The sequence below is a fragment of the Rattus norvegicus genome, chromosome Y, assembly GCF_036323735.1.
Source record: "Rattus norvegicus strain BN/NHsdMcwi chromosome Y, GRCr8, whole genome shotgun sequence".
Classification (NCBI taxonomy): Eukaryota; Metazoa; Chordata; class Mammalia; order Rodentia; family Muridae; genus Rattus; species Rattus norvegicus.
Window position 1 is genome coordinate 18,613,147 of NC_086040.1, and position 21,686 is coordinate 18,634,832.

The window sequence follows — 21,686 nt, forward strand, 5'->3', positions numbered from 1 at the left end:
ATAGCTGGCTCAGGTAGTTCAATGTCCAATTTTCTGAGGAACCTCCAGACTGATTTCCAGAATGGTTGTACCAGTCTGCAATCCCACCAACAATGGAGGAGTATTCCTCTTTCTCCACATCCTTGTCAGGATTTGCTCTCACCTGAGATTTTGATCTTAGCCATTCTGACTGGTGTGAGGTGAAATCTCAGGGTCGTTTTGATTTATATTTCCCTTATGACTAAATATGTTGAACATTTCTCTAGGTGTTTCTCAGCCATTCAGCATTCCTCAGCTGTGAATTCATTGCTTGGCTCTTAACCCGATTTTATATTAGGGCTATTTGTCTCCCTGCGGTCTAACTGCTTGAGTCCTTTGTATATTTTGGATATAAGCCCTTTATCTGTTGTAGGATTGGTAAATATCTTTTCCCAATCTGTTGGTTGCCGTTTTCTCCTAACCACAGTATCCCTTGCCTTACAGAAGCTTTTCAGTTTTACGAGATTCCATTTGTTGATTCTTGATATTAGAGCATAGGCCTTGGTGTTTCAGGAAATTTTCTCCAGTGCCCTTGTTTTCCGGACAGCATGCACTTCTTAGCATCATCAATCTTATCTAGCTTTGGTGTCTGAAAAATATATACAAAATGTATACACACACACACACACACACACACACACACACACACACACACACACTTTATTGGCTCCTACAGCTTGGATGTTAGGTGGAATTTTAACATGGTTTCTGGGAAACTAGGTCAAGAATGTTGAATCCACAAATGACAATGCCAAATAGACTACCATCTGTTCTTATGAAACTATTGAAGTTGAGGTTTATCTTGACCTCAAGCGATTTCTCTCCCTGCCCATCGTCCTGAATCTTGCGTTTGGCCTGAAGAAAGAATCAGGGTAATATATTTAAAACCCTCAAGTCTGTCCCTGGAAACTCAGTAATTTAGATATTAGAGTACTGATATCTAATGGGTCTACAGGAAACATAATCTGTAGTTCATGTTGTCCTTTGCTTTACTGATGTCTGGTAATTTTGGGATAAAATAAGGATTGGGGTGTTTATCATTTGAAGTAGGCACACAATATTTAAAGTCTTAGATTTACTCTATTGCTCGGCCCTCTTTATTGCCAACATCAGTGCAAAAAATGAATTGAAAAATACAATTTTTGGGTACAAAAATATATATACAAAGGAATATATACAAAGACCCTATAAAGGAAATTACAATAAGAAAATGTAAGACAACATTCAGTCAAAGTTGTATAGGGCAAATTCTGTCCTTTAGGAAACAGAGAAAACCTAGGAAATTGCACTGTGTGTCACAGGAATTGAACTGGGAATAAAATTATTATTCAGAAGTACCTCCTCTACTCTATGTGTCTAGATCATTTCTATCCTGTCAAGCCACTGACTTTCTCATTCAGAGCATGTAACCATTAATGAAGCAAAGAGGAGTCTCTAGCTTTAGAAAGAGGTAGTAAGTGAAGGAATCCACTCTGTCACAGGGGAAGCTCCTGTAAATCGCACCTTGTATTTGGTCAATGTAAGGAAAGCTGTTCAGAAGGTAGGCCATGGAAGTTCTCAGTGACATCATCATTAGGCCCTCCATGAAAAATCTCTTGTATCCTGGAGAGCCCTAGCTTCTTCTGTGATGTCACAAGTGTTGTCCTGACTGCAACTGCCTCTCGGATATTCGTTCAGTACCTCTCAGTGTTTCTAATTGGACCCTAATTCAGAGTAAACAGCCATTTGAGGTAGAACAAAGAGGATGAAGAGATAAGAGATGGGGAGAAAGAAGCTGGCCTTCTGTCTTGGAATGAAAAAAAGGACAAATACATGGTCCGTGGGAAATCTCAGTGAGTCCTTGGTAGGTTTTGAGTGGGATCTCTTAAAAGATAGCCTTGATCTGTGCCTTCTGTATATGGATATCAGGAGTAGGGAGCCTCTCAGAAGCATCTGGACTTCCCTGCTTGTTATGGTTCCTGGACGTGAGAGACCTTATATCATTAATTTCTTACAAAACCCAAGAGTTAGGAAGGCATTGTTGTTTACCTGAGAGCTCATGACTCTTATTCTTTTTGTCACAGAAGAAGAAGGTTCTGAGGATGAAGGGAAAGACAGGTATTGTGTCCTAATCTCAGAGTAAACTCCTCCATGATTTGGATTCATTTAGTGCAGTTTGTGTCTGACCCTGTTATCTGGGATAGAGAAGTGATCCTATTAGACAGTTCATTGTCCCAATCTTTTCACTAGTATTACTCTGACTACCATTCCCTGTCAATGATTTTTTTAGATTTCTGAGTCAATAAGTGTTATTAGTTGGCTGTGCTATTTTCTGTAATTTCTTTCATTTTTTTAAAATTTTTTACCATATTTTATTCCTTATTAATAATTGGATATTTATATATTTATATTCAAATGTTATTTCCTTTTCCAATTTCCTGCCCATAAGATCACTAACCATGCTCCTGTTCTTGCTCTATTATGCCCCTTACTGCCCCTTTACGTTCCATTGAACTGTGAATCTAACCCAGGGAGAACAAATGGGTTGTCCGTCCATTGATGCTTAAGAATGACATACTCTGCCACATATGCAGTTCCAGCCATAGTTCTGTCCGTGTACCTACTTTGAATATTGGTTTAGTACCTTTTTCATTTGCATTGTTGTTCACATGCGGTTAAAGCCTCTTCACCTCTTGTAATACTTTCTCATAATCTACCAAGAAGAGGTCCATTTTAAGTTCACTGGTTTGCCACTAGCACTCACTTCTGTATTTAATGTGTGTGTCTCTAAGGAAAGATCTATATCTGGTTCCTGACAGAATGCACTTCTTAGTTTCATCAATCTTATCTAGTTTTGGTGGTATGTATGTATATATATATATATATATATATATATATATATATATATATATATATATGATGTGTATATATATTCATCATGTATATGTGGCATATATATATATATATACACACACAAACACACACACACACACACACACACACACACACACACACACATTGATGGCTCCTGCAGTGATAAAGTAAGGTGGAATTTTAACATGGATTCTGCACAACTTGGTCAAGAATTTAAAATCCACAAATGAAAATGCCGAAAAAAATGCCCTCCTGTTCTTATGAACCAACTGAAGTTCAGGGTTTCCTGAACCTCAGTCTTTCCTCTCCCTGCCCATCCTCCTGAATCTTTGGTTTGGCCTGAAGAAAGAATCATGGTAAAGCATCCAAAACCCTCAAATCTGTCTCTGCGACAGTGGAAGTTTGATACTGTATTACTGGTAACAAAAAGGTCTAGAGAAACAAATTCGATACTCCATGTGGTCCTTTACTTTACTGATGTCTGAATTTTTTTTTAAAAAATAAGGATTTGGGAGTTTATTATTTGAAGTAGGTAGACAATATTTACACTGTTATACTCAGTCTGTACCTGGGCCCCTTTTTTGCCATAATCATTGCAAAAAATTGAATTGGAAAAAAAATTGAGTACACATTCAGGAATATATATAATGTCCCCTGTCAAGGAATGTAGAAAAATGTTTTCCAATTCCACTTTTGCAATGATGTTGGCAACAACGGGGGCCCAGGTAAGCAGTGAATACATCAGTGTAAATATTGTATACCCACTTCAAATGACAAACTCCAAATCTTTATTTTATCCAAAAATTAACGTACATCAGTAAATCAAAGACAGCATAGACTATAGAATTCGGTTCTCTAATTCCATTTCATGTCAATTCTGCAATATCTTCCCTCCTGTGTTCTCATGGCCAGAGTTTGAGGGTTTTAGATGTTTTACAATGATTCTTTCTTCAGGCAAACAAGAATATTCAGGAAGATGCTCAAGAATGTGAATGGCTTGAGGTTCAGGGAAACCTCAATATCAATAAGTTCATAAGTACAGGAGGGATTCTATATTGTAATCCCATTTGTGGATTCTACATTCTTTACCTACTTGCACTGAATCTATGTTAATATTCCTCCTAGCCTTTTAGCTGTAGGTGCGACTAAAAGTATATATGTATATCAGCCACCCAAACTTGATAAGATTGTTGAAACTAAGAAGTGCATGCTGCCATGAACTGGATGTACAACTTTACTGAGAAACACAACCAGATCATGTCAATACAGAAGTAAATGCTAGTGGCAAACCAGTGACCTGAAAACATATCTCTTATTGGTAGATTTTGAGAAAGGATTACAAGAGCCAAATACAAGGGCACCTACGTACATAAAAGAAACCTTACTAAAGCTCAAAGAACATATGGCACCGCAAATAATAATAGAAGGGGATTTCAACTCCCTACTCTCATCACAAACAGATCATGGGAACAGAAATTAAACAGGGACATAGACATACTATCAGAAGTTATAAACCAAATGGACTTAACAGATATTTTAGAAAAATCTATCATAAAACTAAAGGATATAACTTCTTCTCACCACTTCATTGCACTTTCTCCAAATTTTATCATATAATTAGACAAAAAGCAGGCCTCAAAGGATACAGAAAGATAGAAATGATCCAATTCATTCTATCAGACCACCATGAGCTCAGGCTGTTCTTCAATAACAATGAGGAAAGAACACCCATATATACATGGAAGTTGAACAATGCTTTACTCATTGATAATTGGGTATAGAAAGAAAGGAAGAAATAAATTAAAGACTTCTTAGAATTTAATGAAAATGAATGTACAATATACCCAAAATTTTGGAACACAATGAAAGCTTTGCCAAATGGAAAATTCATAACTCTGAGTGCCGGTAGAAAGAAACTTTAGAAAGCATATAAGAGCAGCTTGACAACACACCTAAAACCTCTAGAACAAAAAGAAGCAAATATATGCAGGAGTAGTAGAAGGCAGGAAATAATCAAACCCAGAGCTGAAATCAACCAAGTAGAAAAAAGGGGACCATACAAAGAATGAACAGAACCAAAAGCTGGTTCTTTGAGAAAATAAACGGATTACATTAAGCCATAGCCAGACTAACCAGAGGGCACACAGAGTGTGAAAAAATTAATAAAATCAAAAATGAAAAGGGAGACAAAACAGCAGTTTTGAACAAATTAAAAAAGTCATCAGATCATCCTACAAAAGACTATATTCAAACAAACTTGATAATCTGGAGAAAAAGGAAAATTTTCTTGATGAATGCCAGGTACCAAAGCTAAACCAGTAACAGAAAAACCGTTTAAATAACCAGTGACCTCTAAAGAAATAGAAGCAATCAATAAAAGACTCCCAACCAAAAAGAGTCCAGGATCAGATGGGTATAGTGCACAAATCTATCCAAAACTCATAGAAAAGTTCATACCAATACTCTGCAAACTACTCCACAAAAATGAAACAGATAGAGAACTACCTAATTCCTTTATGAAGCCCCAATTACTATTATACCTAAACCACACAAAGAAACACCAAAGAAAGAGAACTTCAGACCAGTTTCCCTTAAGAATATCGATGCAAGAATACTCGATAAATGTCTTGCAAACCGAGTCCAAGAACACATAAAAACAATCATCTGTCATGATCAAGTTGGTTTTATACCAGGCATGCAGTGATGGTTTTGTATATGGAAACCACCAACGTAATCCATTATACAATCACACTCAAAGATAAAAACGCAGTGATCATTTCATTAGATGCTGAGAAGGCATTTGACAAAATTCAGCACCCCTTCATGATAAAATTCCTGGAAATTACAGGAATTTAAGGCCCATTCCTAAACATATACAGGAAATCCATAGCTAACATTAAACTTAGTGGAGAGAAACTTAAAGCAATCACACTGAATTCAGGGAGTAGACAGGCTGCCCATTCTCTCACAACTTATTCAATATGGTTCTAGACATCTTAGCCAGAGCAAGCAGACACTGAAGGAGGTCAAAGGGATTAGATTGGAAAGGAAGAATTCAAAAGAGCACTGTTTGTAGATGATATGAAAGTATACTTAGAGACCTCAAAAGTACCACCAGAGAATTAATAAGCCTGATAAACTATTTCAGCAAAGTGGCTGGATATAAAAATAACTCTGCACAAAAGCTAAATAAGTGAAGAAAGAAACCAGGGATATGACACCCTTCACAATAGCCCCAAATAATAAAAAATATCTCGGGGTGATTTATCCAAACAAGTAAAAGATATGAGCATATGATCAGAACTTCAAGTCTCTGAAGAAACTGAAGGAGATTTCAGAAGATGGAAAGATCTCCCATGCTCATGGACTCGCAGGATTAATACAGTAATAATAGCCACTATACCAAAAGCAACCTACAGATTCATTCCTTTCCCCATCAAAATTCCAATCCAAATCTTCATAGAGTTAGACAGAACAATTCAAAAATTAATCTGGAATAACAAAAAACACAAAATAGCTAAAATTCCTCAACAATAAAAGGACTTCCTTGGGCATCACTATCCCTGAACTCAAGCAGTATTAAAGAGCAACAGTCATAAAAACTGTGTGGCATTGAGATAGATGCAGGCAAATAAACCAGTGGAATAAAACTGAAGACCGAGAAATGAACCCACACACCCATGGTCACTTAATTTTTGAGAAAGGAGCCAAAACCATCCAATGGAAAAAAAAAAGAGCACTTTCAGCAAATGGTGCTAGTTCAACTCGAGGTCAGCATGTAGAGGATGGCAAATTGATCCACTCTTACTGCCCTGTAGAAAGCTTAACTCCAACTGGATCAAGTAACTCCACATCAAACCAGATATACTCAAACTAATAGAAGAAAAGTGGGGAAGCATCTCGAACACATGGGCACTGGAGAAAATTTCCTGAAGAAAACACCAATGGCTCATGTTCCAAGATCAAGATTCAACAAATGCAATCTCATAAAACCACTAAGCTTACTTAAGACAGAGGATCCTGTTGTTAGGCAACCAACAGATTAGAAAAAGATCTTTACAAATCCTACAACTGATAGAGGGCTAATATCCAAAACGAACAAAGAATACATGAAGTTAGACTAGAGGGAGACAAATAACCCTATTGAAAAAAAGAGTTCAGAGCAAAACAGTGAATTCACAGTTGAAGATTATCGAATGGCAGAAATATACTTAAAGAAATATTCAACATCTATAGTCATAAGGGAAATGCAAATCAAAACAACCCTGAGATTTCACCTCACACCAGTAAGAATGGCTAAGCTCAAAATCTCAGGTGACAACAAAAGCTGGCGAGGATGTGGAGAAAGAGGAACACTTTCTGGAACCACCAATCTGGAAATCAGTCTGGAGATTCCTCAGAAAATTGGACATTGAACTACCTGAGGATCCAGTTATACCTCTCTTGGGCATATACCCAAAAGATGTCCCTACATATAACAAAGACATGTGCTGCACTGTGTTCATCGCAGCCTCATTTATTATAGCCAAGCCAGAAGCCGGAAAGAACCCAGATGCCCTTCAACAGAGGAATGGGTACAGAAAATGTGGTACATCTACACAATGGAATATTACTCACCTATCAAAAGCAATGACTTTATGAAATTCATAGACAAATGGTTGGACCTGGAAAATATCTTCCATATTGAGGTAACCCAATCACAGAAAATCACACATGGTATGAACTCATTAATAAATGGCTATTAGCCCAAATGCTTGAATTACCCTAGATGCATAGAACACATGAAACTCAAGACAGATGATCAAAGTGTGAATGCTTCACTCCTTCTTTAAAAGGGGGAACAAGAATACCCTTGGCAGGGAATAGAGAGGCAAAGATTAAAACAGATACTGAAGGAACACCCATTCAGAGCCTGCCCCACATGTGGCTCATACATATACAGCCACCCAATTTGACAAGATTGATGAAGAAAAGAAGTGCAGGCTGACAGGAGCCGAATGTAGATCTCTCCTGAGAGACACAGACAGAATACAGCAAATACAGAGGCAAATGCTAGCACCAAACCGCTGAACTGAGAACAGGGTCCCCATTTAAGGAATCAGAGAAAGAACTGGAAGAGCTTGAAGTGGCTCCAGATCCCTTATGAACAACAATGCCAAGCAACCAAACCTTCCAGGGAAGATACATGGTCCTTGGGAAAGCTCCCTGAGTCCTGGATAGATGTTGAGTTGTTTCATGAACAGATAGTTTGATCTGAGCCATCCACATATGGGAATCTGGAGCTGGGAGCCTCTCAGAAGCATCTGGACTTCCCTGTTCTTATCGTTCCTGGAAGTCAGAGAGTTTATATCATTAATTTCTTTATCCCAAAACCCAAGTGTTGGGAAGGTTCCAATTGTTTTCCTGACACCTCATGGCTTTTATTCGTTTTGCCCAGAAGAAAAAGGTCCTAAGGAAGAAGTGAAAGACAATTACTGAGTCCTCATCTGAGAATAATCTCCTCAACGCTTTGGATTCCTGTAATTCAGTTTGTGTCTGACACTGATATCTGGGAGAGAGAAGTGACTCTTGTTGATTCTTCGTCATATCAGTCTTTTCACTAGTATTATCCCTGACAGTTAATCTTTATATTTCTGAATCAATAGGTTAGATTAGCTAACAGTTTCTTTTTTTCTTTCTTTCATTTTTTAATTTTTTAGCAAATTTTATTGCTTATTGAACTGGATATTTCTATATTTAGATATCAAATGTTACTATCTTTCCAAATTTCTTCTCCATAAGTGTCCTAGCCTGTCCCACTCCCCTTCTTTTACAACCCTCTTTACTGCACCTTGACATTCACTTGAACTGGGAACCAAATCTGAGAAGGACCAAGGGCTTCTCCTTCCATTGGTGCCCAAGAAATCCATTCTCTGCCACATATGCTGTTGGAGCCATAGGTCTGTCCACGGACAGCCTGTGAATATTGGCTTAGTAACAGAAAGCTGTGGTTTGTTGATATTGTTGTTCTTATAGGGTTGAAAGTCCCTTCAGCTCTTGTAATCCTATCTAAATATCTACCAAGAAGAGACCCGTTTTCAGTTCACTGATTTGGTACTAGCATTAACTTCTGTAATTAACATGCTCTAACTGTGCATCTCTGGAAAGATCTTTCTCCAGCTCTTGGCAACATTCACCTCTTTGATTCATCAATCTTATGTAGTTTTGGTGTTTCCTACACCTATGGGGTTAGATGGAATTTTACGGATTATGCACAACTACTTCAAGAATGTAGAATCCTCAAATGACAATGCCAAATAGATTCCATCCTGTACTTATGAAAGTATTGAAGTTAAGTTTTCCCTGGACCTAAAGACATTTCTCTCCCTGCCCATCCTCCTGACCCTTATTTTTGGCCTGAACAAAGAATCATCGTAAAACACCCTCAAACCTGAAGTCTGAACCTTGGAAATAATGAAAGTAGATATTAGAGAACTGAATATATTTTGGGACTACAGAACCACATTCTAGAGTAGACATTGTTCTTTGCTTCACTGATGTCTGTTAAATTTTGGATAAAATAAGGATTTTGGAATTTATCATTTGAATTAGGTACACAATATTTACACTGTTATATTCACTCTATAGCTGGGCCAACTTTGTTGCCAAAATCATTGCAAAAAAATGGAATTGTAAATCAGAAGTTTTGAGTACACATTCAGGAATCTGTATAAAGTCCCCTATCAAGGAATGTACAATATGAAAGTGAAACACAATATTCAATTAAGGGTCTGTAGGGAGAATACTGGCCTTTGGGAAACACAGAATCACAGAAAACCTGCAAAAGTGTTCTATATGTCACAGGAATGCACCTGGGAAAAATTATTATATAGAAGAATCTCCTCCACTCCATCTTCCTAAATCTTCCTAAATCTTTTATACCCAATGTCAAACCCCGGGCTAACTTTCTCCATTCAAAGCATGTAACTTCTAATGAAACAAAGAGAAGTCTCTAGCTTTAGAGAGATGGACTATGCAAAGGTTTCCACATTGTCACAGGAGACATAAATGGAAAGGACATTCCAAATCTGGTCAATGTCAGCAAATCTCTTTAGGAGGTAGAACATGGCAGTAAATAGTGACATCATCATCATTAGGCACTCCCTCACGTATCTCTTGTAATCTGGACTCCCCTAGCTTCTTCTGTGATGTCACAAGTATTGTCGTGGCTGCAACTGCCTCTCACATATTCCTGCAGTACCTCTAGGGTTTACTAATTAAACTCTAATTCAGAGTAAACAGCCATATGGGAGGGAGAACAAAAAGGATAAAGATATAAGTAATAGGGAGAAAGAAGCTGGCCTTCTGTCTTTGTATACAAAAAAGGAAGAAATACATGATCCTTGGGATAGCTCAGAGAGACCTCAGTAGGGATTGAGTGGATTCTCTAGAGAGTTAGCTTTGATGTGAGCTTTCCACATATGGGAATTAGGAGCTTGGAGCCTCTCAGAAGCATCTGGACTTCCCTGTTCTTATTGTGCCTCAAAGTCAGAGAGTTTATATCATTATTTTTTTTATTTCAAAAGCAAGTGATGGGCAAGGCATAATTGTTTTCCTGAGACCTCATAGCCTTTATTCTTTTTGTCAAGAAAATAAAGGTCCTAAGGAAGAAGGGAAAGACAAGTATTGTGTCCTCCACTTAGAGTAAACTCCTCCATGCTTTGGATTCCTATAGTGCAGTTTTTGTCTGACACTGACATCTGGGAGTGAGAAGTGTTTCTAGTTGAGTCTTCATCATCTCAGTCTTTCCACTAGTAATACTCTGACTATCTTTCCTTTACAATGACCTTTACATTTCTGAGTCAATAGCTGTGAATACCTGGCAGAGTTCTGTTCTTTAATTTCTTTCATTTGTTTTTTTTTTATTTTTTGTAAATTTTATTCCTTTTTTAATTGGGTATTTCTATATTTACATTTCAAATGTTATTTCCTTTCCCTATCACCTGCCCATATGATCCCTAACCGGCCCCACTTTTCTTTTTCTATAACTCCCCTTACAATCTGTTTTCACTTCACTGATTTGCCACTATAATTCACTTCTGTATTTGATAATCTCTAGCTGTTTCTCATAGGGAAGATCTATATACAGTCCCTGGCAGCATGCACTTCTTAGCTCCATCAATCTTATCTAGTTTTGGTGACTGATTTGTATATATTTTTGCCACATGTACGGCATGCTCTTACTGAGATTCCCTCAGTCTAATCCATAGATATTATTGTTCCACCTTTTAAAAAGGAGTAAAGCGTGCACATTTTGTGTATTCTTTTCTTGAGCTTCCAGTTGTCTGTGGCCTTCATCTTGGGTAATTTGAGCTTTTGTGCCAATATCCACTTTTGGTGATTTCATACCATGTGTGATTTAATACCATTCTCTGATTGGGTAACCTCAATCAGTATGATATTTTGTAGATCATTCCGTTTGACTATGACTTTCTTGAGATAATTGGTATTGATAGCCGAGTAGTACACCATTGTGTAGATGTACCACATTTTCTGTATCCATTCCTCTGATGAATGCCATTAGGGTTTCTTCTAGCTCCTGGGTATTATAAATAAGGCAGCTATGAACCTAACAGAGGACGTGTCCTTTTTGTATGTTGGAGCATCTTTTGATTATATGCCCAGGAGAGGTATATCTGGATCCTCAAGTAGTGCAATTTCCAATTTTCTGAGGAATCTCCAGACTGATTTCCAGAGTGGTTGAACCAGTTCATTATGCCACCAACAAAGAAGGAGCATTCCTCTCACTTGACATCCTTATCAACATCTGTTGTCTCCTGAGTTTTTATTTTAGCCATTCTTACATGTTTGTGGTGGAATCTCAAGGTTGTATTCATTTACATTTCCTTGATGACTAAGTATGATGAACATTTCTTTAGATGCTTCTCAAATATTTGATATTCCTCAGTTGAGAAATCTTTGTTTAGTTCTATACCACAATTTTAATAGGGTTATTTGTCTCTCTGAAGCGTAATTTCTTGAGTCCTTTATATGTATTAGGTAATAGCCCTCTGTCAGATGGAGGATTGGTGTAGACCTTTTCCCAATCTGTTTCCTGCTGTTTTGTCCTAATTACAGTGTCTTTGGCAGGCTGTTTTCTACTACACTGAAGAACTATCAATTAGTGAAATAGAAGAGGGACTGGCTCCTTCCTGACTTCTGTATGTGTCCTGAAAAGTACTAAATAACCAGGGAACTAAACAACCAGGTTCTATTCCTACAAGGCATGTCTATCTACACTCGTAGATCTAGAGACTCTTAGCAGTTATCCTGGACATCTGCACATCAACTGTATGCAGATGGAATTTTTAGTTTTCATCCTGGCTTTTGTACCTACAGGCTAAGATGTTCTGAAGCCAAATTACACCCCGTGCAGATGTGAAAATGCCTGAAGAGGCTGTCTCCTTAGTTTTCTGAAGCGTAGCTAAGGGAGTCAGAGGAAATCAGAAGTCCCTGCTCAGCTGACACCTGGGATTGCTGACATTCTGGCTGCATCTCTTTATATGTTCCTGAATATCCTTTGGTGTTCTAGCATTGGACTGCAATGATATACTATGCAGAGGAGGTGTGGGGAATACGTGAACTCTTCTATTAGACATCAGCGAGATGAGCTCTATTTGCATTCAATTGACTGTGTATGTTTCTGGTCTTTGTTTAACGTTGCAGCTCTGATGTCTCATACTTCATTGTTTATGTGTCCAAATTTTGGGAAAAGCACACCTCACAATTGTTTCCCATCCTCCATCCTGGGGTCTTAGATTTTATTGCAACCCTTCACATTTTATATTTTAGATGTCCTAAAATATAACTAACTTTTTTTCAACATGCACATCTCTATTATCCCTGCACACTGTGTGTGTGTGTGTGTGTGTGTGTGTGTGTGTGCATGTGTGTGTGTCTGTGTCTGTATGTATCTGGGTATCTATTATGTGCATGTGTGTATGTTTGTGTCCTTAAATGTTTAGTTTGTATGCAAGTTTACAGAAAGCTTGTCACTGAAAGAAGTCTATGTAAGAAATTTATAAAGTGTGGATGGGGCATAATCCAAATGCTCTCCCACACTGTGGCCTTCTAGAAAGAGTAGCATAATCTGCAATGAAAGAATACACTTGACAAAGAAGTTCATGCAGAAAGGAACTGGATGGAGATCTCTCCTGAGATACACAGCCAGATTACAGCAAATATATAGGCGAATGCCAGCAGAAAACCACTGAACTGAGAACGGGACCCCAGTTGAAGGAATCAGAGAAAGGACTGGAAAGGCTTGAAGGGGCTTGAGACCCCATATGAACAACAATGCCAAGGAACCAGAGCTTGCAGGGACTAAGCCACTACCTAAAGATCATACATGGACTGATCCTGGGCTCCCACCTCATAGGGAAAAATGAATAGCCTAGTAGGAACCAGTGGAAGGGCAAGCCCTTGGTCCTGCCAGCACTGAACCCCCAGTGAACGTGATTGATGGGGGGAGGGCGGTCATGGGGGGAGGATGGGGATGGGAACACCCATATACAATGGAGTTAGCAGTTAGCGCGGTTTAGGGGGATGTCGTCCAGGAAGCCGGGAAAGGTAATAACGATTGAAATGTAAGTAAGAAATATTCCAGTTAATAAAAAAAAAGAATATGCTTCAAAACAAAACTTGGAGGAAATACCCTGACATGTCTACAAAATAACTGTGAACTGGAACATTGTTTCTTTGGCTTCTGTGGTCAGACATGTGGCCTTTGAAGCCTAGCTGCATCCTGTCAATCTGTAAATAAGCTGAGAGAGACTTTCAACTCAGTCACATGAAGCATGTGAAAGGCATGACAAGACAGTTGCAACCATTGTGACACTGCCATCCCAATGAATACATGGAAGTGTTGACAATCACAGAGTTGAAATCTCATTTCTGAACTTTGACACCCAGCTAAGCAAAGTTCAACGTGTCATTTCACTTCCTGAGTACCATCCACAATCCAAGGGTAGGCTCAGATGAAGTACTGTTGAAGATAGGTGCTGTTCCTTGTGAGCTGCATCTGAGGGTAAGTGGAAGACCATTCAGTCTCTTGTGACATGGGAGATCAGAATAATGAGAAACAGAGAGAGGGGACAACTCTGTGTTTTTTGTGGGCCACCACAAATATGTTTTCCAGGCTAAGGATTTGCTCATTGAAATCGAGAGTCTCACATTGGTAAAGGTCAAGCTGTATGAAGCCTCAATATCAAAACTGGCTACAAGGTTCTTTCTTAGTTACTGGGATTTACAGGCAGTGCTTCATACCTTGTCTTCTAGATTCACAAATTCTTTTCTGGCTTCATGTACATAAGGCATATTCTTTCATTGTTTCTGTGTGTGTTTGTGTCTCTTTGCCTCGCTGTCATATTTTTTTGCTCTTTCCTACAGCTGTCTTTACTAATGATAACATATTTCTTGCCAGTTTATGCACTTTCTTATCTAATAAACTCCAGCGTGATCTGAACTAGGTGTCCTCTGGAGAACCACATTTAGAAATAGAGTTGACATCCAACTCTACTAGACTAGAACTTAAACAACTGTGAAGATGCAGAATATTCAACAACTCCAAACAAGCCTAGGGCCCAATAAGCATGTATGGAAAGTAAATTTTCAGAGATCCAAGAAATGCATGGCAAGCTGAACATGGGCTGGGTTCTCTTGGCTGGGACTGCCAGCATCATGACAAAAGGTAACATAGGGCTTTGATAAACATGTATAGTTTAATAATACCTAGACTTTACCCTTACTTTACCATTCCCTGTCTGTATGTTTCTACTGGATGCTGTCCAGCAATGAAGTAGTGACACACTTTCAAGAGTATAGACATCACATGTGGCACCCAACAGAAGAATTTGACTTTTCTTCTCTGGTTGAAGCTCCTTATCATTGATCTACAACATATTTGTCCCCATGACTGATGCTTCGATGTGGGATGTGTCTGTGTGTGTGTGTGTCCATCTGTCTGTCTGTATTTGTCTCTGTCTGTTTTTTTCCTCCACATTATAACTCTCCATATTACAGCATGACTCCTTAATTGATCATTCCAAGGTTGACCCATCATGCTTTCTCTGACTGTTTTTGAGGTCTCAAATTGCACCTATGTTAACCAATGCACCTGTAGCCTCACCTGTGAACCTCTGCTCACATCATAAACAGTCCCATGGCTAAAACTTGTTATTTTTGAGGCTCTGACCAAAGTTATGTCCGAATTCAGGCAATTATTCCTTATTTTTTACTCCCCCACCCAAACTCTACTACTCTGTTGATCGTTCCCAGATCTTTGCTTACTTGTACTTATCTATGTACCTGCTCTAAAAACAAGGCATAATCCCAACCCTCCACCATTATTTATGAGGAACAACGGATGAGGAAATTTGAGAAAATGATCATTTGGCTCCAGAAGATGTCCTCTTAGAGGGGTTAACTGTGTAGAATCGTTGCATCAACGACAATCATCCTGACCTAAATTCTCAACTTCCTTTCTTCCTTATCATTTTCAGCCTTCAACATAAGGAGGGGAAGAACAATTTCTGGGCTTTTTTGAAAATTTAGGCTTCAATATTTCTACATGAAGGTGGGAAAGATTTCAATAAAATAGTCATATCTCCATTTTAGGATGGAGAGTGATTGAAAGTCTTCCCTTGTGTCTCAGGCAAAGGTACTGGAAAGGACAATTTGGCTTGTTGATTTGGAGAAGAGCTAGTAATTGTGTAGTTATGTGCTGTTGATGGGGACACTCCTCTAGATACACTATCGTGTGCCTGAAATTCCATGGTATTCACTGAGATGTCACTAGTGTTATGGAAACAGAAGGTGCCCTTTTGGTATTTAATTAATACTTATTGGTTTACACACAGACATGTTTTTCAGGATTATCAAGTTATTTACAGGGAAAACAGAGTGCATGGAGAGAAGAGAGGGAGACAAAAATGAAATTAAGACTTCTTTCTTGTTATAAAATGCAAATGAAACAATCTGGTGAAAAGCAGACAGAGTAAGCCCTGAGCCATTGCTGGCGAGCTTCCTGGAGAATCTGTGCTCGGGTCAGACCTTCTAGGAGCAGGACTTATGGTCTGAAACCGCTGGATTATTTAAGAAGGGACCAAGAGACAAGAATATCTGATGAATGTTTGGCAAACAGCCAGGAATTGACAAGCATGCAGTTGGTTTGCTATGAGTTCCTTAATTACACTCTGAATGAGGAAGATATACAATAGGAGTCACAGAGATAAAGTTTTGACTCTCAGGGTAGAGTATTGGACTTCATCTTCAGAGGATTCTTGGACATGTCATTGACATGTTGTAACAAGTAATATGCATATGTCTAGCAATCATGGTGGCAGGCAGGAGAGCAACTAATAGGTCCAACTTGAAAAGACCTCTCTTACTCTTTCAGTGCTTCAAAGTGTCTGTAGATTTCCCCTTTCTTCATGCTTTGTTGGGGGACTCAGCATGGTCTCTCCTGTGACTTGGCCGATAATATGCATGTTCCCTTGTGTTTATCTACAGGGTGTGCCGGGAAGGCATCATGCCAACCTCCACCATCAATGAGCAAGTACAGCTCTTCTTCTGGAGAAACTTACTATTGAGCTGGAGTTGAAAACCTGTTAGTTGGGTAAACTTCCAGGAATACTGACCCATTGCATCATCAGAATTTCAACAAAAGATAGTCATTACACCCAGTCATTCGTTGACTGTCTTGACTCCTCTTTGTTAACCCCAGTATTCTCACATCAGAAGAAACTGCAACTCCAAGGTCCTCATGCAAACACTAATTTTTCTGATGTGCCTCTAAAAAGCAGAACTTGAAGGTATGATAGGAGTGTAATGGGCAGCTATTTCATTTCTCAGGAAAGCAGAAGCTGTGTTTGAATAACAGTTGAGATATGGCAAGCATTTTGCGAGCTCTCATCCTGCATTTTAATAGATAGAGAATGCATTTTCTGTTCTCAGAGGAGCACAGAAAGCTGGTCAGCTACAGAAGCACAGTAACTTAGACTTAGGTAAGTAAACTTTTGTTTTTTATTTATTTAAAAGATTTATTTTATTTGATTTTTATGAGTATAATGTACCTGTCAGACACAGGGAGAGGACATCAGATGACACTATAGATAGTTGGATGCCACGATGTGTATACTTGGAATTGAACCTTTGGAAAGGCAGGCAGTGCTCTTAAATGCTGAATAATCTTCCCAGCCTAATTTTCTTCTTCTTCTTCTTCTTCTTCTTCTTCTTCTTCTTCTTCTTCTTCTTCTTCTTCTTCTTCTTCTTCTTCTTCTTTTCTCCTTTTACCCTTCTTCTTCTTCTTTTCTTCTTCTTCTTTTCTTCTTCTTTTCTTCTTCTTTTCTTCTTCTTCTTCTTCTTCTTCTTCTTAATCTTCTTCTTCTTTTTCTTCTTCTTCTTCTTCTTCTTCTTCTTCTTCTTCTTCTTCTTCTTCTTCTTCTTCTTCTCCTCCTCCTCCTCCTCCTCCTCCTTCTCCTCCTCCTCCTCTTCCTCCTTCTTCTTACTATTATTATTATTATTATTATTATTATTATTATTATTATTATTATTATTATTATGCAACCTTAATATATAAAAACTAACCCTCTTCCAATGCTCTTACCCCTTCTCAGTCTCAAGAAGAACTTACAATAAAGAGTGTCTCCATAATATCTGCCCCTCAACCTTAGCACTAAATAAAGAAAAAAATTAATTTTTCTTAGCTACGGAGATTTTCTTGTTGACTGGGCTCATAGCTTCAGACTGGAGTCAGGGATACTATGGAAAATGGAGATCCTTTTAGAAGAAGCTGCTTACCTTGGAGGAACTGGAAAACAGTGAGCAACAGTAAGATATTGATCCATCACCTGATACCTTGCTGAGAACAAAGTCTCCTATTCATAACCTGGGAACTGGGTAATCTGGGTAAGCAGGCATAGCTAACAAGCCAATCCAGGTGTGTAAACCTTTGTTTATATACAGGGTATAAAGGATAGCATTTAATTAACTAAGTTGAACATAAACCCTGTCCACTATGTTCTTATCACATTCAAGGAAACTTTGGTGGATTTTGTCTATCCTGGGGTCCACAAAGAACCCTTTTCACTCTCGTTGCCATTTCGTCCCTGATATGACCCTTAAGAGAACTGAGGGAGTCAGAAAGCCACAGTCAACAAAAATCTACATTGTAGAGATCAAGGCCTTCTCATAAGGAACATTTCCTTATAGCTGTGAATTCGGCAGAGAGGCAAATTGCAACCCATGGTTGATAATCCAGCTGATATCTGGTATACAGTCTCGTTTACTAACTATTCTATTGGAGAAAGGAAGCATCAAAAGTTAGCATGAGATCAAAAAGAGACTTAAAACTGAGTCCGAACTCTGATAAGCAGTAAATGTCCCCAGTGAGGGTTACAAATAACATGAAGGGTATTTGTTTGAGCTAGTGTAACTCTGCTGGAGTCCTCAGTATTCATATTTACTTGAAAATTTGTCACAGCAAACTATATTGATATCATACACTAGTCGAGAGAGACCGTACACAATAGTATATAATTCCTTCTGAAATACAGTGTTGAAAATAATGCACATGACACCCGCGGATCCCGGCCCGCAGCAGCTCTCTGCTCCCAGACCCGGTGAGAGAGAGACCCAACCGCCTGGTCAGGTGGGCACTCCTGAGGCTGCAGAGCGGAAGAGACCACCAACCCTGCTCACCCCTGCCCACATCCCTGGCCCAAGAGGAAACTGTATAAGGCCTCTGGGCTCCCGTGGGGGAGGGCCTAGGAGCGGCAGGACTTCTGCGCCTGAGACACCGCCGGAACCTGAAAGAAACAGACCGGATAAACAGTTCTCTGCACCCAAATCCCGTGGGAGGGAGAGCTAAACCTTCAGAGAGGCAGACAAGCCTGGGAAACCAGAAGAGACTGCTCCCTGCACACACATCTCGGACGCCAGAGGAAAAAGCCAAAGACCATCTGGAACCCTGGTGCACTGAAGCTCCCGGAAGGGGCGGCACAGGTCTCCCTGGTTGCTGCCGCTGCAGAGAGCCCCTGGGCAGCACCCCACGAGCGAACCTGAGCCTCGGGACCACAGGTAAGACCAAATTTTCTGCTGCAAGAAAGCTGCCTGGTGAGCTTGGGACACGGAAGCAGAATTTCTCTAGGAGGCACGGTCTGTGTTTACCGGAAGTCCCACACCCGCGGATCCCGGCCCGCAGCAGCTCTCGGCTCCCAGACCCGGTGAGAGAGAGACCCAACCGCCTGGTCAGGTGGGCACTCCTGAGGCTGCAGAGCGGAAGAGACCACCAACCCTGCTCACCCCTGCCCACATCCCTGGCCCAAGAGGAAACTGTATAAGGCCTCTGGGCTCCCGTGGGGGAGGGCCCAGGAGCGGCAGGACTTCTGCGCCTGAGACACCGCCGGAACCTGAAAGAAACAGACCGGATAAACAGTTCTCTGCACCCAAATCCCGTGGGAGGGAGAGCTAAACCTTCAGAGAGGCAGACAAGCCTGGGAAACCAGAAGAGACTGCTCCCTGCACACACATCTCGGACGCCAGAGGAAAAAGCCAAAGACCATCTGGAACCCTGGTGCACTGAAGCTCCCGGAAGGGGCGGCACAGGTCTTCCTGGTTGCTGCCGCTGCAGAGAGCCCCTGGGCAGCACCCCACGAGCGAACCTGAGCCTTGGGACCACAGGTAAGACCAAATTTTCTGCTGCAAGAAAGCTGCCTGGTGAACTCAAGACACAGGCCCACAGGAACAGCTGAAGACCTGTAGAGAGGAAAAACTACACGCCGGAAAGCAGAACACACTGTCCCCATAACTGACTGAAAGAGAGGAAAACAGGTCTACAGCACTCCTGACACACAGGCTTATAGGTCAGTTTAGCCACTGTCAGAAATAGCAGAACAAAGTAACACTAGAGATAATCTGATGGCGAGAGGCAAGCGCAGGAACCCAAGCAACAGAAACCAAGACTGCATGCCATCATCGGAGCCCAATTCTCCCGCCAAAACAAACATGGAATATCCAAACACACCAGAAAAACAAGATCTAGTTTCAAAATCATATTTGATCATGATGCTGGAGGACTTCAAGAAAGACATGAACACATTTAGGGAAACACAGGAAATCATTAATAAACAAGTAGAGGCCTACAGAGAGGAATGGCAAAAATCCCTGAAAGAATTCCAGGAAAACACAATCAAACAGATGAAGGAATTAAATACGGAAATAGAAGCAATCAAGAAAGAACACATGGAAACAACCCTGGATATAGAAAACCAAAAGAAGAGACAAGGAGCTGTAGATACAAGTTTCACCAACAGAATACAAGAGATGGAAGAGAGAATCTCAGGAGCAGAAGATTCCATAGAAATCATTGACTCAACTGTCAAAGATAATGTAAAGCGGAAAAAGCTACTGGTCCAAAACATACAGGAAATCCAGGACTCAATGAGAAGATCAAACCTAAGGATAATAGGTATAGAAGAGAGTGAAGACTCCCAGCTCAAAGGACCAGTAAATATCTTCAACAAAATCATAGAAGAAAACTTCCCTAACCTAAAAAAAGAGATACCCATAGGCATACAAGAAGCCTACAGAACTCCAAATAGATTGGACCAGAAAAGAAACACCTCCCGTCACATAATTGTCAAAACACCAAACGCACAAAATAAAGAAAGAATATTAAAAGCAGTAAGGGAAAAAGGTCAAGGAACATATAAAGGGAGACCTATCAGAATCACACCAGACTTCTCGCCAGAAACTATGAAGGCCAGAAGATCCTGGACTGATGTCATACAGACCCTAAGAGAACACAAATGCCAGCCCAGGTTACTGTATCCAGCAAAACTCTCAATTAACATTGATGGAGAAAACAAGATATTCCATGACAAAACCAAATTTACACAATATCTTTCTACAAATCCAGCACTACAAAGGATAATAAATGGTAAAGCCCAACATAAGGAGGCAAGCTATACCCTAGAAGAAGCAAGAAACTAATCGTCTTGCAACAAAACAAAGAGAATGAAAGCACACAAACATAACCTCACATCCAAATATGAATATAAAGGGAAACAATAATCACTATTCCTTAATATCTCTCAATATCAATGGCCTCAACTCCCCAATAAAAAGACATAGATTAACAAACTGGATACGCAACGAGGACCCTGCATTCTGCTGCCTACAGGAAACACACCTCAGAGACAAAGACAGACACTACCTCAGAGTGAAAGGCTGGAAAACAACTTTCCAAGCAAATGGTCAGAAGAAGCAAGCTGGAGTAGCCATTCTAATATCAAATAAAATCAATTTCCAACTAAAAGTCATCAAAAAAGATAAGGAAGGACACTTCATATTCATCAAAGGAAAAATCCACCAAGATGAACTCTCAATCCTAAATATCTATGCCCCAAATACAAGGGCACCTACATACGTAAAAGAAACCTTACTAAAGCTCAAAACACACATTGCACCTCACACAATAATAGTGGGAGATTTCAACACCCCACTCTCATCAATGGACAGATCATGGAAACAGAAATTAAACAGTGATGTCGACAGACTAAGAGAAGTCATGAGCCAAATGGACTTAACGGATATTTATAGAACATTCTATCCTAAAGCAAAAGGATATACCTTCTTCTCAGCTCCTCATGGTACTTTCTCCAAAATTGACCATATAATTGGTCAAAAAACGGGCCTCAACAGGTACAGAAAGATAGAAATAATCCCATGCGTGCTATCGGACCACCACGGCCTAAAACTGGTCTTCAATAACAATA

The 21,686-nt window shown here is 39.7% G+C and overlaps 1 long non-coding RNA gene across 1 annotated transcript; it reads left to right on the forward strand.

Moving 5' to 3' along the window:
* The first annotated feature begins 1,684 nt into the window (after positions 1-1,684).
* On the forward strand, positions 1,685-17,614 carry LOC134484461 (uncharacterized). Its single transcript, XR_010061921.1, has 3 exons — positions 1,685-1,861; positions 16,420-16,913; positions 17,526-17,614. It is a non-coding gene; the product is annotated as an uncharacterized LOC134484461 (long non-coding RNA).
* Positions 17,615-21,686: the final 4,072 nt, after the last annotated feature.